Source organism: Rhinoderma darwinii, unplaced genomic scaffold (genome assembly GCF_050947455.1).
Source record: "Rhinoderma darwinii isolate aRhiDar2 unplaced genomic scaffold, aRhiDar2.hap1 Scaffold_743, whole genome shotgun sequence".
Classification (NCBI taxonomy): Eukaryota; Metazoa; Chordata; class Amphibia; order Anura; family Rhinodermatidae; genus Rhinoderma; species Rhinoderma darwinii.
In genome coordinates this window covers 67,501-72,500 of record NW_027464305.1, presented here as the reverse complement: position 1 = coordinate 72,500, position 5,000 = coordinate 67,501, and the positions used below count along the sequence as shown (strand labels likewise).

General features: G+C 40.4%; 4 non-coding genes across 4 annotated transcripts; all 4 read left to right on the top strand.

The window, feature by feature from the left end:
* The first annotated feature begins 922 nt into the window (after positions 1–922).
* TRNAP-AGG (transfer RNA proline (anticodon AGG)) lies at positions 923–994 on the top strand. The gene has a single exon. It is a non-coding gene; the product is annotated as a tRNA-Pro (tRNA).
* An 854-nt stretch (positions 995–1,848) lies between these two features.
* Positions 1,849–1,920, top strand: TRNAP-UGG (transfer RNA proline (anticodon UGG)). The gene has a single exon. It is a non-coding gene; the product is annotated as a tRNA-Pro (tRNA).
* Positions 1,921–2,475: 555 nt separating this feature from the next.
* TRNAP-UGG (transfer RNA proline (anticodon UGG)) lies at positions 2,476–2,547 on the top strand. The gene has a single exon. It is a non-coding gene; the product is annotated as a tRNA-Pro (tRNA).
* An 877-nt stretch (positions 2,548–3,424) lies between these two features.
* Positions 3,425–3,496, top strand: TRNAP-UGG (transfer RNA proline (anticodon UGG)). Its single transcript has one exon. It is a non-coding gene; the product is annotated as a tRNA-Pro (tRNA).
* Positions 3,497–5,000: the final 1,504 nt, after the last annotated feature.

The window sequence follows — 5,000 nt, the reverse complement described above, 5'->3', positions numbered from 1 at the left end:
AAATCCCGGACGAGCCCATGCTTTTGAAAGAGGTTTTCCTCAAGAACCGATAAGTTTAAAAACTTAAGAAGTAGGACTCTTAAGAGGTGTACTAATTACTGGACGATGCTGTGTTGCTCGAGAAACATGGTTTTAAAAAACTTTAGAAGTAGATATCTGAGAAAAATACAAAAATGTCTTATGTAAAATACCCACAAAACTACCTTGGATGTGAGGACTTTAAAGAATTACTTGGGGTGCGGCAAAGCTTTCCTCAAACAGGTGCCGTCTGTTGGCTCGTTGGTTTAGGGGTATGATTCTCGCTTTGGGTGCAAGAGGTCCCGTGTTCAAATCCCGGACGAGCCCATGATTTTGAAAGAGGTTTTCCTCAAGAACCGATAAGTTTAAAAACTTAAGCAGGACTCTTAAGAGGTGTACTAATTACTGGATGATGCTGTGTTGCTCGAGAAACATGGTTTTAAAAAACTTTAGAAGTAGATATCTGAGAAAAATACAAAAATGTCTTATGTAAAATACCCACAAAACTACCTTGGATGTGAGGACTTTAAAGAATTACTTGGGGTGCGGCAAAGCTTTCTCAAATCGGTGCTGTCTGTTGGCTCGTTGGTCTAGGGGTATGATTCTCGCTTAGGGTGCGAGAGGTCCCGTGTTCAAATCCCGGACGAGCCCATGATTTTGAAAGAGGTTTTCCTCAAGAACCGATAAGTTTAAAAACTTAAGCAGGACTCTTAAGAGGTGTACTAATTACTGGATGATGCTGTGTTGCTCGAGAAACATGGTTTTAAAAAACTTTAGAAGTAGATATCTGAGAAAAATACAAAAATGTCTTATGTAAAATACCCACAAAACGACCTTGGATGTGAGGACTTTAAAGAATTACTTGGGGTGCGGCAAAGCTTTCCTCAAACGGGTGCTGTCTGTTGGCTCGTTGGTCTAGGGGTATGATTCTCGCTTAGGGTGCGAGAGGTCCCGGGTTCAAATCCCTGACGAGCCTATGCTTTTGAAAGAGGTTTTCCTCAAGAACCGATAAGTTTAAAAACTTAAGAAGTAGGACTCTTAAGAGGTGTACTAATTACTGGACGATGCTGTGTTGCTCGAGAAACATGGTTTTAAAAAACTTTAGAAGTAGATATCTGAGAAAAATACAAAAATGTCTTATGTAAAATACCCACAAAACTACCTTGGATGTGAGGACTTTAAAGAATTACTTGGGGTGCGGCAAAGCTTTCCTCAAACAGGTGCCGTCTGTTGGCTCGTTGGTCTAGGGGTATGGTTCAAATCCCGGACGAGCCCATGCTTTTGAAAGAGGTTTTCCTCAAGAACCGATAAGTTTAAAAACTTAAGAAGTAGGACTCTTAAGAGGTGTACTAATTACTGGACGATGCTGTGTTGCTCGAGAAACATGGTTTTAAAAAACTTTAGAAGTAGATATCTGAGAAAAATACAAAAATGTCTTATGTAAAAAACCCACAAAACTACCGTGGATGTGAGGACTTTAAAGAATTACTTGGGGTGCGGCAAAGCTTTCCTCAAACAGGTGCCGTCTGTTGGCTCGTTGGTCTAGGGGTATGGTTCAAATCCCGGACGAGCCCATGCTTTTGAAAGAGGTTTTCCTCAAGAACCGATAAGTTTAAAAACTTAAGAAGTAGGACTCTTAAGAGGTGTACTAATTACTGGACGATGCTGTGTTGCTCGAGAAACATGGTTTTAAAAAACTTTAGAAGTAGATATCTGAGAAAAATACAAAAATGTCTTATGTAAAATACCCACAAAACTACCTTGGATGTGAGGACTTTAAAGAATTACTTGGGGTGCGGCAAAGCTTTCCTCAAACAGGTGCCATCTGTTGGCTCGTTGGTTTAGGGGTATGATTCTCGCTTTGGGTGCGAGAGGACCCGGGTTCAAATCCCGGACGAGCCCATGCTTTTGAAAGAGGTTTTCCTCAAGAACCGATAAGTTTAAAAACTTAAGAAGTAGGACTCTTAAGATGTGTACTAATTACTGGACGATGCTGTGTTGCTCGAGAAACATGGTTTTAAAAAACTTTAGAAGTAGATATCTGAGAAAAATACAAAAATGTCTTATGTAAAATACCCACAAAACTACCTTGGATGTGAGGACTTTAAAGAATTACTTGGGGTGCGGCAAAGCTTTCCTCAAACAGGTGCCGTCTGTTGGCTCGTTGGTCTAGGGGTATGGTTCAAATCCCGGACGAGCCCATGCTTTTGAAAGAGGTTTTCCTCAAGAACCGATAAGTTTAAAAACTTAAGAAGTAGGACTCTTAAGAGGTGTACTAATTACTGGACGATGCTGTGTTGCTCGAGAAACATGGTTTTAAAAAACTTTAGAAGTAGATATCTGAGAAAAATACAAAAATGTCTTATGTAAAATACCCACAAAACTACCTTGGATGTGAGGACTTTAAAGAATTACTTGGGGTGCGGCAAAGCTTTCCTCAAACAGGTGCCGTCTGTTGGCTCGTTGGTTTAGGGGTATGATTCTCGCTTTGGGTGCAAGAGGTCCCGGGTTCAAATCCCGGACGAGCCCATGCTTTTGAAAGAGGTTTTCCTCAAGAACCGATAAGTTTAAAAACTTAAGCAGGACTCTTAAGAGGTGTACTAATTACTGGACGATGCTGTGTTACTCGAGAAACATGGTTTTAAAAAACTTTAGAAGTAGATATCTGAGAAAAATACAAAAATGTCTTATGTAAAATACCCACAAAACTACCTTGGATGTGAGGACTTTAAAGAATTACTTGGGGTGCGGCAAAGCTTTCTCAAATAGGTGCTGTCTGTTGGCTCGTTGGTCTAGGGGTATGATTCTCGCTTAGGGTGCGAGAGGTCCCGGACGAGCCCATGCTTTTGAAAGAGGTTTTCCTCAAGAACCGATAAGTTTAAAAACTTAAGCTGGACTCTTAAGAGGTGTACTAATTACTGGACGATGCTGTGTTGCTCGAGAAACATGGTTTTAAAAAACTTTAGAAGTAGATATCTGAGAAAAATACAAAAATGTCTTATGTAAAATACCCACAAAACTACCTTGGATGTGAGGACTTTAAAGAATTACTTGGGGTGCGGCAAAGCTTTCTCAAACAGGTGCTGTCTGTTGGCTCGTTGGTCTAGGGGTATGATTCTCGCTTAGGGTGCGAGAGGTCCCGGACGAGCCCATGCTTTTGAAAGAGGTTTTCCTCAAGAACCGATAAGTTTAAAAACTTAAGAAGTAGGACTCTTAAGAGGTGTACTAATTACTGGACGATGCTGTGTTGCTCGAGAAACATGGTTTTAAAAAACTTTAGAAGTAGATATCTGAGAAAAATACAAAAATGTCTTATGTAAAATACCCACAAAACTACCTTGGATGTGAGGACTTTAAAGAATTACTTGGGGTGCGGCAAAGCTTTCTCAAATAGGTGCTGTCTGTTGGCTCGTTGGTCTAGGGGAATGATTCTCGCTTTGGGTGCGAGAGGTCCCGGGTTCAAATCCCGGACGAGCCCATGCTTTTGAAAGAGGTTTTCCTCAAGAACCGATAAGTTTAAAAACTTAAGCTGGACTCTTAAGAGGTGTACTAATTACTGGACGATGCTGTGTTGCTCGAGAAACATGGTTTTAAAAAACTTTAGAAGTAGATATCTGAGAAAAATACAAAAATGTCTTATGTAAAATACCCACAAAACTACCTTGGATGTGAGGACTTTAAAGAATTACTTGGGGTGCGGCAAAGCTTTCTCAAACAGGTGCTGTCTGTTGGCTCGTTGGTCTAGGGGTATGATTCTCGCTTAGGGTGCGAGAGGTCCCGGACGAGCCCATGCTTTTGAAAGAGGTTTTCCTCAAGAACCGATAAGTTTAAAAACTTAAGAAGTAGGACTCTTAAGAGGTGTACTAATTACTGGATGATGCTGTGTTGCTCGAGAAACATAGTTTTAAAAAACTTTAGAAGTAGATATCTGAGAAAAATACAAAAATGTCTTATGTAAAATACCCACAAAACTACCTTGGATGTGAGGACTTTAAAGAATTACTTGGGGTGCGGCAAAGCTTTCTCAAATAGGTACTGTCTGTTGGCTCGTTGGTCTAGGGGTATGATTCTCGCTTAGGGTGCGAGAGGTCCCGCGTTCAAATCCTGGACGAGCCCATGCTTTTGAAAGAGGTTTTCCTCAAGAACCGATAAGTTTAAAAACTTAAGAAGTAGGACTCTTAAGAGGTGTACTAATTACTGGACGATGCTGTGTTGCTCGAGAAACATGGTTTTAAAAAACTTTAGAAGTAGATATCTGAGAAAAATACAAAAATGTCTTATGTAAAATACCCACAAAACTACCTTGGATGTGAGGACTTTAAAGAATTACTTGGGGTGCGGCAAAGCTTTCCTCAAACAGGTGCCGTCTGTTGGCTCGTTGGTCTAGGGGTATGGTTCAAATCCCGGACGAGCCCATGCTTTTGAAAGAGGTTTTCCTCAAGAACCGATAAGTTTAAAAACTTAAGAAGTAGGACTCTTAAGAGGTGTACTAATTACTGGACGATGCTGTGTTGCTCGAGAAACATGGTTTTAAAAAACTTTAGAAGTAGATATCTGAGAAAAATACAAAAATGTCTTATGTAAAATACCCACAAAACTACCTTGGATGTGAGGACTTTAAAGAATTACTTGGGGTGCGGCAAAGCTTTCTCAAATAGGTGCTGTCTGTTGGCTCGTTGGTCTAGGGGTATGATTCTCGCTTAGGGTGCGAGAGGTCCCGGACGAGCCCATGCTTTTGAAAGAGGTTTTCCTCAAGAACCGATAAGTTTAAAAACTTAAGCTGGACTCTTAAGAGGTGTACTAATTACTGGACGATGCTGTGTTGCTCGAGAAACATGGTTTTAAAAAACTTTAGAAGTAGATATCTGAGAAAAATACAAAAATGTCTTATGTAAAATACCCACAAAACTACCTTGGATGTGAGGACTTTAAAGAATTACTTGGGGTGCGGCAAAGCTTTCTCAAACAGGTGCTGTCTGTTG